The following is a 13,877-nucleotide window of genomic DNA, read 5'->3' on the forward strand; positions in this document are numbered from 1 at the left end:
GTGGTAGCCGGCGTCCTAGTGTGCGTATAATTCATGCACCACACCATTGCAGGACTGCACTGCCAACTCACTGGGTGGAGGGCTGCCATGCAGCATCAGACCACGTGCGTCAACTCCGGTCATGAACCGTCAGTGCACTGTCTTTGGTCAGGTGTGATTTGTGGAATATTTTCGTGACCATAACTGATCAGTGGTGGGCAATAATTCAAACTATAGAAGTTTCGTTTAAATTTTGCGTTTACTTATTATTGTGTAAGAAGTACAAAGTATATAATCAGCAAAAGGAACTTCAGAACTGACATCAGTCAAATTGGTCACGTCGAGTGCATTCGGTGCTGCTCTCATCAGGTTTATCATTCTGCATGAGGCTGGGCATGAAGAACACTGTAGTAGGTGGTTGTTAGACTGCACAGCACGTAACTGGCAAAGAACTTACTCCAAAGATAGGGCCCACTTCTGCAGGTTTGTCTTGCATCTTGTGGTACTAGAGCATAGTCTGTTGAGAGCCTTCCATGTTGCCCACTTCTCTGTGTGACCAGAAGCTAGCTCTTCCATCAGAACCATCCATTTTCCAAAATGTTGACATTTCCCCTGCCACTCTGAGATTGTTGCTTGCTGTGGTAGTTGGCAAGAATCTCTCTATTGATATCACCTGAGAATGTGCTGGCTGGAAGCCTTATAAAGGGTGGGCTTGCATAGTCACAGCCTTGTCACAGCCTTGTTTTTGTCACGTCTAGCAGCTGTCTTGTATCTAATTTCAAGAGGTGTTATGCCTGCGGGAAAGTGGTGTAGGTGTAGGTCTTAAACAGCTCGTAATAATGCAGTAGGTCTCATTAAGTGCCCCACCTGTGTTTCTTGTATTGATGGGCTTGTATCGTGCTAAACATGGGTATTCAGCCCTGGAGCGACACAGCGGTAGTGTTCTAGTTCTCACTGTACATTGGTGAGCTTCCCATGTGGTATCTGTCAGTTTCCATACTGTTGTTTGTGACAGACACTTTTTGTTTCACTTTTAAGCAGTATTTCTTATATGTAGACGTCTGGAGTTACTCCCTGATATTTAGAAGTCCGACAGTGTTAAAAATAAATTCCTTCCCTGAGGATCTGAAGGGTTTTGGCTGCTTTTTTGTTCCTCAGGTGGAATACCCAGGACTGAGTTTTGGCAGGATTCAGCTTCGGGTTATTTCCATTACAGTATGTGGTAAATTCTTACAGGACTTTAGACAAGGTTTGTTTTTCAGCACAGACGGCCTGAGCAGTGACTGCACAGTCATCAGCAAAGACAAACCTCCAGGTTCCTTCAGGCAATGACTGACTGCAAGTGTGTATATTGAATAACAAGAGTTACTACCTTCTTCATATTCCATCTGCTTCCTTGTCTCAGATATTCCACGAAGAATCTCTGGTTCTGGAGAAGGTTTTTAATGTAGTACACAAGGATGAAGTCCTTGGTAACGTCATACCCTTTGTTAGAAGAAGCTAATGATTAACTGTGTCATAAGCCGCAGAGAGGTCAATGAATATGGCACCTGTGATGAGCCGTTTCTCGAAGCCATCCTTGATTTGCTATGTCAGGTTTAACATCCATGATGTACAACTTTTGCCTTCTCTCCAGTCAGCTTGCTGTGGTATAACAAAAGGCTCCAGGTCTCCTATCAGTATCTAAAAGATGATCTTCACCTGGACTTGATAGAGGTGAAAGAGCAAGGAAAGAGGCCTGTAGCTTTTGGCATCCAGGCGATGTTTCCCTGCTTTGGGGGCAAAAATGGCTCTAGCCTTTGGCCAGACTTTGGAGATCTTGCAATCCTAGACACAAATGCTCATCAAATCCAGTAGCCAACGCAGTGCAACAGGGCCAAAAATCTTAATCTGTTCTACTCGTATGTCATCTAATCCAGCTGCTTTACTCAGCCTGTACTTACCCAGGGCTTATTGAGGGCAACTTCATCAAACGGTGGAGACACGATATTACTCTCTTGGTCATGCTGCCATGTTATTGGTTTATTATATATATTTCTAGATTGGGCTAGTTTTCCGTTTACTAGCAATTGATGGGCAATTTAGTCTGTATTAGCATTAGCATGCATTCTCGCTTGGGTGTTGCCATCACTAAGAATGTGAATGGTTTCCAGGCCTTTTGACTGCTCTCACTCATGTCACAAACTGCAGTTCACCAATTCCGTTCATCTCTTTTAGCCACCGATATTGAGAAAAGTACAGTTTGTGCGAGATTTGATGTTTGTTCGCTGAAAGCGTCCTCTTCACATTTCTTGTAATATTCTCGAGCAAAATTGCTGTTTCAGGTTTAATACCCTTGACATAGTTCGTACTGCAGCTCCTTGGAATTGATGCCCTTGAGGAAGCTTGGACAATGTCAATAAAATTCTCGGACTCTGCAGGAATTTGACCAGTGCTCAGAATTTTCTCGTCTTGTATATAGCAGAGTAAGCCTTGTTAAAGTTGTATACCCGTTTAAAACTGACTTCCTGTGGTCTTCCCGATTGCAGATATTTACACATTATCAACCTGTGTTGTGTCTTTGGTGTACATGCGGCTTTGGAACAAGTGTATACAATACTTTCACTTACAAAAAGAAGGTCTGGATTAGAAGGTTGCTATCGTAGATAAGGGCGAGTTGAATAATTTCAGCCTGTGACAGAACTGCTTCACCATTTTTGTTGTCATATGCATAATCCCAGACATGGTTGTGGCTGTTAAAGTGGCCCATTACAATGATGGCTTTACCTTTAGCAAATTTCTCATGTGGAGTGAACGAAAATTCTCTTACAGGAGATTCATAAATTGAGATGACTATACAATTAATTACATGGCGATAATTCCAATATTGTTTTCATCTGCTTGGCAAACACTGCAGACTTCCAAATTGCGCTTCACAAAAATGGCACTTCCATTGTGCACGCAATCTTGCAGCAACCAGTTGCATGCCGGTAGCAAATGGGCGTTTCTACTGCATATCTCTGTCTGTTTTTTGAACACATAGAATATCACACTGTTTGACATGACAAAGTTCCTCCAAAAGCTGTTCCTTGTGTGATGACATACCTTCAATGTCAATGAAAATGACAGTAAACTTTGGTTTAGAAACAAATCATTTTGCGTTGAAATAGCGATTATTGTACAGAAACCAAAGAAATTTGAACCTGCAGAAGTGTAAAGGTACTCTCCAGGTGTAGTCTTATGCTTGTTACAACGAATATTCTACTCAGAACTTTGAATCTTGAATTGAAATCAGACAGTATACTACAAAATGATGGATTTTCCTCGTTAATCGTAGAATTTTCACGTCAAATCTATTCCCCCTACCGCTGGACATAAACAGAGTCAGCCAGAAAAATGTATACACAATTTAAGGGACGAAAAGTTTTACTTATGTGTTTATTTTGCATTTAATAAGTGATCACACATGTTGTACAACCTTCAGTTTAGCACATGGTTACTTTAAATATTCAAAACGTTCATCACTGGCGGCTATACACATAACAGAACGACAAGCAGTCGCGCAACTACATCAGTCAATGTTACAGTGGAGATCGCTGCACATGTTGCTGTAATCTCCTGGCGAAGGTCCTCAAGCGTGCACGGCTTTACGTCGATATACATTACCTTTCACAGTTCCCCACAAGTAAAAGTCCATAGGTGTTAAGATCTGGCGACTGTGGAGGGAACTCAATGGGCCCTCTTTGTCCAGTCCAATGTCCCAGAAAATTGTCATCCAGGAAAGCTCGTATGGCTAGGTGGTAGTGTGGTGGCGCCCTATCCTGTTGGTAGAAGACCTCTTCATCAGCTCCATGAAGTGCACGTATACCTGGTAACACTGATGTGTATAATATTCAATATCAAAGATAAAGGTCCTGCTAAGCCCCTAGATGATAGTCCACACCACACATGAATAGCTGGTAGAATGACCACTTTAACCACATAAATATGAGGATTTTCCGGTGACCAGTACTCACTGTCATGCCGATTCACAATTCCATTAAATTAAAATTGGGCCTCGTCACTCCACATTACCTTCATCACAAATTGTTCATCATCAATTACGATTTGCTGATACCATTCGCAAAATTGCTTTTGATGATCAGGATCGCCATCATTAATTGTGTGCAGTAATCGTGGAATGCAAACTTTCCACTTTGCAGCTTTCAGAATTCTTCATACACTTCTACTGCTAGCCCCACTTCACATGCACATTGCGTAGCAGACTTCTGTGGAGAATTAACAAACGTTTCCAACACGAGAACTGATGAAGTAGGACTTGTAGCTGTACGCTGTCTTCCTGAGCTTCCTTTGTGAATATTACAAATCGTTCCATGCAATTCTAAAGTATAAATGATGCCTTTAATTGTTAGGCAGGTTGGCAGTTCTGTTTCAGACTCCCGCCTCCACTGACGTTGCGCTTCAACAGCATTATCAAACTTGAAAAACCACTTCACAGTACATTTTCGTTGCTCGAATGTCACGCATTCCCCAGCCATCTAGTTTTCTCAATTCCGAGATGAAAGTACTAACATTTGTTGAGCCAAAGACCATACTACAACACACTCTTAACTCAAATCGAACGACAATATCGATATCTTGATAGAGCCAACAAAGAGTGTACACATTTTTCTCGCGGACTCTGTACCTCGAAGAATCAAATGCAGTTACCCACTCAGCGAACGACACATGACAGCAACCACGCAACAGAATTTCACACCTAAGGGTTCCCACATTACCATGTGGTGTTCTACGTTGCACGCATAGTATCTGACGTCTCCATGGGATTTCTAAACGAAGACAGCTGACATACATGCAAAAAATTATTGAATGTATGTCGAAATTGATCTTTTTTTTTTTTTGTTAAAATCGATGACCATTGTACCTAAAGAAGTGAACTTTGCGTCATACCATTACACCTTCGTCAGGGCTATGCATAACTGTTATGGTCCTAGCAGAGTGTCTGTGATTTCGTTCGATATCTGTTCTCATGCACTCTAGAACTTACCGTACTAGCGTTTTCCTTTACAGTACATGTCATTTTAGAGGAACCTTTCCAGCAAATCTAAGTCTTCCATGCACCTCCCTACACCATCCACACCATCCACCATCCACACCAAGTCCAGTATCGACCGATGACCGTAGCAGTCTGCTCCCTTCAATCCCACAACCACAAAGTCCAGTATCACAGTCAAAGCTGTTTCGTCATGTGTGTTGTAGTGTAGGATCGTTCTTTTATGTATTTAAGCAACAATAGGAGACGTCAGCATACAACAACAACCATCGATGTGCAGGCGCAAGACCAGCGCGATCGTGTGCCACACGCTTGTGGCCGTAGCAGACCCGACTTGTAGAGATGGACAGCACAGGCTACGCCCACTGCGCTAGCGCATGAGATCCTTCTGCACCATCCAACGATCAAAACGCGCACTGTAATCACATTCCAGTGCCGCGACTATCGTTCTACGAAAGCTGTAGGCGAACTCCTTGAGAGAAATAGACGTGTGCAAGACGGCATCGTTTGATATCCGAACTTTATCAGTACTAACGTCGTGAGCAAGGACGGAACAGTACAATAGATCACCACAAACTCTATCTCTCTCACATACACAACTGTCAAGAAAATAGCTAGAGAAATGTAAGCAGAGAGGTGACAGAATCTCACCTAAACTATAAATATATTACGTTGTACACAGGACAATCAACATATGCAGCAGATTTCTTATGGTACTGTCTTCTGGATGAGATAGTGCTGATGGTGATTTAAGGCCATCCAACAGTCTTTAGGTCCATACGTTAACGTAAAATCGATAGAACAGTACTGCAGTGGTGTGTCCAGCACCTGCTGGGTGTCGTGGACAAACAGAGGGAGCTGAGTTCCACAAAATCAGCATTTATGTAATATGTATGTGATATCATGTATCAGTACCACACCACAGGCGTCATAGCAATGGAATTGCAAGTTCCCATATGACGCTGATAATGCTTGTGTTGGATCTGGCGAACACAATTCGAGCCGGCCGGGGTGGCGGAGCGGTTCTAGGCGCTACAGTCTGGAACCGCACTACTGCTACGGTCGCAGGTTCGAATCCTGCCTCAGGCATGGATGTGTGTGATGTCCTTTGCTTAGTTAGGTTTAAGTAGTTCTAAGTTCTAGGGGACTGATGACCTCAGAAATTAAGTCCCGTAGTGCTCAGAGCCATTTGAACCATTTTTTGAACACAATTCTGAGCACCTTGCAAGCCACTCCTCCAGCAGCTCTACACTTCGAGCGCCCTCTGCCGCCACAATATAGGGTGACTGGCGGCAGCGACTAAGCCCACTCGTGGTTGGAGCCATTTCACTATGGGACGCCATGCAGACGCCGCCTAGTTGCGGTTCCAACATCATCTTTGTTGTTTTTGTATGTGCTGAACTATATTTCTTGTTGTATCATTTGTACTGAGTTTTCGTACATTTGGATAAATATAAGTAAACACTCTGTTTAATGTGTTAATCTGTTCGCTAATCATTTCTGCTCCTGTCCAGCTTTCCTATGATGACAATTAACACACCACTCTGTAGCCCACCTCGCATTACCCTCGTGTACAAAGTCGTACAACAACAAATTATCATTCTGTCTCGATGAAGGACATAAGACATGTTCCAAAACTGAACAGCCAACTAGCGCTTGTGATGCAGACCTTTAGTTGTCTCCATAAACTCAATAATACTTTGGAACCCATTCACGAAATGTCAGACAATGGGTCCGCAGTGATATGTGCTTCTGGGGGGCAACACAAGGAGCGGAACAGTAGGTGTACCCCTAACATGTGATAGTACTAGCCACTGAATTTACGCGTTAATGTGTTTCCATTTCTGCTAAAGACTCAAAGCCTCAACAACTAGGAAACTGAGAGTTCCACACACATGTTTGACGAATACTGGTGTTAATGACGTAATAATTTGTTAATGTTTCCAAGGAATCTAAGTTTTCCCTTAGCTTCTCGTAGAAGAGTAGCCCTTGTGATTTCGAATTTGAATGCCATACATCTCAATACACATTAACCACTGTCCTATACATCAGAGGTTTCCAGGGCATTTCCAGATAATTTCTGGTGAATTGTAATGGTCCTCGTACTGGAAAATGTTCTAGAATAATTCGTACAGAGATGTGGGTCTCTGTGGCTCAGTTGATATAGTACTAGCAGTTCTAGTAGCAGCAGTAGGCAGTAGTAGTAGTAGTAGTAGTAGAGTCAGTAGATTCAAACAGTAGGTCTCATGGCGAGTTCAGTTTGCAGCAAGTTCCCAGGTAGCTGTGTAGCAGTAGATTCATAACCATGGATGCTCTCAGCCAGCTGTAGCGCCAGTAATCAGACACTCTTTTGATGGATGACAGTTTTATTTTTTAACTAACACCGATTTTCGCTGCAGGTACACCTTGTTGTTATGGAAGTTAGCTATCAGTATAGACAAAAGGTTAAACTCGAAATGTCCTTCCCATAAACGAGAATGTGATTCAATGTTCTAGTCAGTATTACAATTTAAGTAATTTCTCACATAAATTATAAGTATTTTACGTTGTATGCAGGACATCTAACATTTCCACCAGATTTCTGTCCACAACTCACCTGTAGCGTCCAGGCTTACTAGCTATCACAAATATACTGGAGCAACATGTATTTTCCAGACAAGCTTGATGACACACACACAATTGTTTCCAGACTGAATTTCCACTATCTCCAGCATCTACACCACTAGCATTGCACAGCACACCAACAAATGTGGTGTTACTCATTGCAACGTTAATTGTTTTGTCATAGGATTGTCATCAGCTCGAGAGTGCAACATAGTGTTAATTTATGAAAATCCATGATCTGAAAACATGAAAGTAGTACTGTTAGGTGATGATGAATCTCAGTTATATTAGAATTCTGCACAAATAATTACGATGTTCAACTCTCAAGCACTGACAGTGTTACTGGATTATTGTGTGTAAGAACCACCTACAAACAATGAAAATATACGTCAACAACGAGGATATCATACAGTGGACTCACTTTCAGAAACTTGATGCATGTCAGCAGGACTATCCAGCTTATGATATCCTTACCTGTACAGATTTTATGGAACTGTCTGGTGAAACCTTATAGAGCTGACTCATAAGAAAGCTTCAGAGGCAGTCTTTGCCATAATTTTCTAGCATATTAGTCACGCCTGACACTCCAACACAGCAAACTACTGAGCAGGATGATGTTATTTCTATGACATTATCCTACAGGTACTAATCTGCATGGTCCTAAGTTCAGAATCCAGGATAGTGATCTGAGATGGTGGTCCATGACTTCGTCAATGATGTCAGAATCCAATATTGCTGACTTAGGGATTTGAGCGCAGTCCAAAATAGTTGTTCCACTTTCCATGATACCGTGATTGTCTGCCCCCACCACTCACACTCAGCGTCTGGGCGTACTAGCCATAAATTGGGCCTGCAACTTGTGATCTGTACACCATTATGAAACGCTAATCATCCTCATGAAGCGTCATCAGAGATCTACCACCCCCAGGGGGAAAAATATTGACTCATACAGTCAAATGTAAGTATTAGACAAGTCACCTATCCCAGTGTTTATTATTTGTTATGTGTGGGTCTAGTGTGTGTGTGTGTGTGTGTGTTTCAAGTTTTTCTTTTATTTCTCCCTTAATTCAACAGCTCCCTGACATATCCGATGCTGTGTCTGATATGGCTGAGCAGCAGTAGCACCACCAGCAGCACCAGCAGAAATCAAGTCAGTAAGAAGAGAAGCTCTCTTATGTAGCGTCCAATGTGTTGGAGGAGGACACAGAATTGTTTCCAGTCTTCGAGTTTCTACCATGTCCAATGCCTGCACCATTCATCAGTTCTCAGCTGCGTCATTCCAGAATGCTGTCGTTCAACACTACATACCAATTGATCGCTACTGGACTGAATAAGTTCTCAGCTGCGTCATTCCAGAATGCTGTCGTTCAACTCTACATACCAATTGATCGCTACCGGACTGAATAACGTTAATGTCAGTTTAGCATCTGACATCGAATTTTTAAGTTATAGTGAAATTAGAGACTGTCTGGCAGAGTACAAAGGTAAGTTCAGTGATTGTGCAGCAAGGTGAAATACATCAAGGACTGTACGGCAACTGAGAAGAGTCCACTCCCTCGAGACACCAATATCTTCTGTGAACATCATCAACATGTGTGGGAGGGGGGGATACAATGAAGTTAACACCACAAGACCCAACACAGTTGTGTATTTAAAGCGTACAAGTGTTATGAACCAGTTTGGTTCGTACACTGCAGTATGGATCGTAATTGATGGACTCAGTCTATGGCGAATTATATTAAATCGTTCTTCAGTGACACTGTCAAGTATTTATTCGAGGATACAGTTTATGTTGGTGTTAGATGTACATATAAGAATGTGTACTTGTATGTTTGCTGTACTTAAATCTGCTAGTATTACTCCTATAAAAAGAAATTCCGTATAAGCAATGTTTACAGACGGCGTTACTAAGTCTATTAGTGCTTCATTTAGTCTGCACAAAATGCAAGCTGTATTAACAGCACATAAGCATTGCAGAGTGATGAACTGGATCTGGAAGCTACATTAGAGAGCTCGTGTATGTGCTGACTTGTTTTCTGCTACCTCTGCTGCTGTTGCTACTCAGATGTATCAGACGTTGCATCGAATATGTCAGAGAGCTGTTGCAATGAGGGAACAATTAATGAAAGCACTGAAAAACATACAAATATACACATAATGAATAAACAGGTTACTGGTTTAATACTTATATTCGACTGCATGAACCAATATTTTTCTGCCTGGAGATGGTATACCTCTGATGACGCTTCATGAGGATGATGGGCGTTTCACAGTGGTGTACAGACCACAAGTTGCAGGCCCACTTGGTGGCTAGTAAGCCTGGACGCTGAAGATGAATGGTGGGGGCAGACAAGCACGGTGTCATGGAAAGTGGAACAACTATTTTGGATTGTGCTCAAATCCCCAAGTCAGCCATATTGGATTCTGACGTCATTGACGAAGTCATGGACCACCATCTCAGATCACTATCTTGGATTCTGGACTTAGTATCATGCAGATTAGTAACGTCATAGAAATACCATCAACCTGCTCAGTAGTTTGCTGTGCTAGAGTGTCAGATGTGACTAACATGCTAGAAGTTTAGGGCAAACACTGCCTCTGAAGCGTTCTTATGAGTCAGCTCTATAAGGTTTCACCAGACAATTCCATAAAGTCTGTACTGGTAAAGATATCGCATCCTGGATTGTTCTGCTGAAATCAATCAGGTTTCTGAAAGTGAGTCAGCTGTATGGTATTGTCATTATTGATGTATATTTTCACTGTTTGTGCATGGTTCTTACACACTGTAATCCAGTAACACTGTCAGCGCTTGAGAGTTGAACATTGAGTTATTTGTGCAGCCTCTTGATATGACTGATATCAACCACAATCTGACTGCACTATTTTCATGTCAGAAAATCGTGTATTTTCATAAATTAACAATATGTTGAACTCTTGAGCTGATGACAATCCAGTAACAACACATTTAAAGTTGCAGCGAGTAACAACACATTCATTGGTGTGCTACACGATACTAGGGGTGTAGACTTTGGAGACAGTGTAAATTCAAAGCTGAAAACAATTGCGTGTATCGTGGAACTTGTCTGGAAACAGTTCTGCACATTGCTCCAAAATATTCTTGATGGTTATTAAGCCTGGACACTAAGAGCGAGTAGTGGATAGAAATCTGCTGGATATGTTATTTGTCCTGTGTAAAACGTAAAACACTTACATGAAATGCAGTGCTAGCCTGGACATTAAATCATATCCTGTTTATAGGAAGGATGGTTGGAGTTTACCGTTTCTTCCATATTGATCTCAAATTTCGATCATCCCAAAGTGTACCTACAGCGAAAATCGGCGTTAGTTAAAAAAGTAATACCGTCCCTATCAAATGAGTGAGTAGATAACGGCAGTACAGTTGACTGAGAATCCTTGATTATGGAACTACTAGTACAGCCAGTTGGGAATATACTGCAATCTAAACTGTCCATGAGACCTACTGTTTGAATCTATTGAATCTACTACTACTACTGCCTCACCTGTTAATATTACACCAACAGAGTCACAGTGAGCTACATGTCGGTATGAACTACTGCAGAACATTTTCCTGTACAGCACCACTACAATCACGAGAAATGATTCAGAAATCCCTTGGAAACGTTTGATGTATGTGTCAGGCATTTATGAATATTGACATGTATGACATTCGGAGTCCAAATCAAACTGGCTGTTTTGCTAGGAGAAGCGGATGTAAAACTTAGATTTCTTGTAAACATTAACAAGCCTAAATATTATTAGCACTAATATTCATCAAAATGTGTGTGGAACTCTCGGTTTCATAGTTGTTATAGTTTTGAGTTCGTGGCTGAAATCGGAACTCCTTAACTTTTTAATTCAATGATAGTACTAGTGCATGTTAAAACTACACCTGTTCTGCTACTTCTGATGTTCCCCCTGGAAACGCTTATCACTGCTGGTCCATTGTCTGACATTTGGAGCGTGCTGTGCGAAGTGTCATTGAGTGGATGCAGACACCTGAAGGTCTACATCGCCAGTGCTAGTCGGCTGTGCGATTTTGGAACACGTCTTATGCCCTTCCTGGAGACAGAATAGCAATATGTATTCCATATTCACTGACTGTGTGGAACTCAGCTCACTCTACTGGTCCACGAGATCCAGATAGCGGTAGATACAACATCGCAGTACTACTCTATTTACTTGAAATTGTGGACCTAAGGACTGCTGGGTGGCGTTAAAACGTCATCAGCATGTTCCCACCCAGATGACAATACCACAAGAAAACTGTGCATATATTCTTTGTCCTATGTACGACATGAAACATTCATATTTTTATGTCGATCCTTGTAGTATATGGTTACAGGAACTTCAGCTGATCAGGGCCACTGATGACCTTGCGTTTAGCGCCCTCAGTCGTAAATTATCATCATTATCACCGGGTGATCTATATGAAATGAAAATTAAAACACCATCAGCTGTCTCTTTTCGATAATTGAATGCCAAAGAGATGGCTGCAGGTGTTTTAATTTTCTTTTTTGAAAATATTTATAGTTTTGCTGAGGTTTTATCTACTCTATGCTTGTAGTTCTCTAGCCATTTCCTTGACAGTTATTGTGTGTGAGTGAGACAGAGAGAAATTGTGGTGATCACTGTACTGTTCCATTCTTGTTCACGACGTTAGTGCGGCATACCATTTAAGTTTGGATATCATATGTTGCTGTCCCACATACGTCTATTTCTGTCCCGAAGTTCGCCAACAGCTTTTGTGGAATGATAACTGAAACACACCAATATATAACCGTTAGGATAAGTATGATATCAAGTGCTGACATTAGGTTTCAGGCTGTCACATTTACTGGCTTGTATAAATTTTGCAGCAGTCTTATTTCATTCACCTAATCATTTTAAAACTCAGTTTATTTTATTGCTTCATATTATGCCATTAATTTCATTTCAGTTTTATCGAGTGCAAAAAGATCTCTGTTCGAATGTTACTGATCGATACTTTAACATAAATAATAAACCATTTTCATTTTTTAATTCCTGAGTACGTTTTACTGGAATGGAGACTAGCTTTTCGTTAGTATTTGTATAAAGTTAATAACTCTAATGATATAAGCGACTTTGTAAAATGCATTGTGGGCGAACATATTTGAAAATTTCATTAGTAAAAAACTAAGAGCCAAGTAAGATTTAATGTCGCACTGGGGAAGAAGAGAGTTAATTCTTAATTTTGTACTATCAGTTCGTAAATGCCTAGAAGTTTCTGATTGTGATCCTTAAATTTTCTGTCAGTAATAACGGTTCATATCACCTGTAATTTTTGGAACTATATATGAGCAGTGCCAAATCAGTCACGAGGAAATCAGTTCTGCTACAATTTTGGTGAGTCAGTTTTGTTAAAGTTATTGTGAGTGCCAGTATTGTTCAAGAAACATGTAATCATGAAAGTGAAAAACTTCGTGTCAACCTGATAACATAAAATTTCTCTTCATATGCCATATCATTAGCAACACTTTGAAGAACTCAGGAAGTTGCAGCAAATTTCGTGGAGTAGATACGCTCGTAATTCCTTTACTGCCATGGAAGGGTCGGAATTCGCCGAAAAACGAAGATGAGTATTTCCTACTAACTGTTACACCTACAATAGCCCCGTTATATTTCATAGTCATTATATTGGAATGCGATTACAATGTGTGTTTCTTCGTTGGACGGTGTGAAACAATGTGATGGCGACAGCCGGTATCTCGTACACTAACAGAGGGGGCATAGACTGCACTTTCCATCACTACATGTCAGCTCTGCTACTTCTGCAAGTGTTCGGCACACGATAGCAGTGTTCTCGCGTCTGCACATCGACGGATGTTGTGGTGTGTTGACGTCCTCCAAAGCTGTTCGAATGTATAAAAAAAAAAGTTCCTACCCTACTACAGACAGCTTTGACTTTGATGCAGAACCTTGTGGCGATTGCTGTGGATGACGTAGAGAGTGGATGGAAGACATAGATTTGCTAGAATGGTCCTTGGAAAATGATATGTACTGGGAAGGAATATATTTGCATGATCAATTGTAGACTGCACGCAACAGATATCGAACGAAATCAGAGACCCTCTGCTAGGATCATAATACGACGATGGTTTGAAAAGTTGGAATCCCACGAGAGGTCAGCGGTAGCGCAAAGAGTTGTTCAAGTGATATTCATTGGATTGTTGCCTGTAAACACGTGCCATGTCAGTGCTTTTGGAAGAGAGCTGTGGCGGTG

Source organism: Schistocerca nitens, chromosome 6 (genome assembly GCF_023898315.1).
Source record: "Schistocerca nitens isolate TAMUIC-IGC-003100 chromosome 6, iqSchNite1.1, whole genome shotgun sequence".
NCBI lineage: Eukaryota > Metazoa > Arthropoda > Insecta > Orthoptera > Acrididae > Schistocerca > Schistocerca nitens.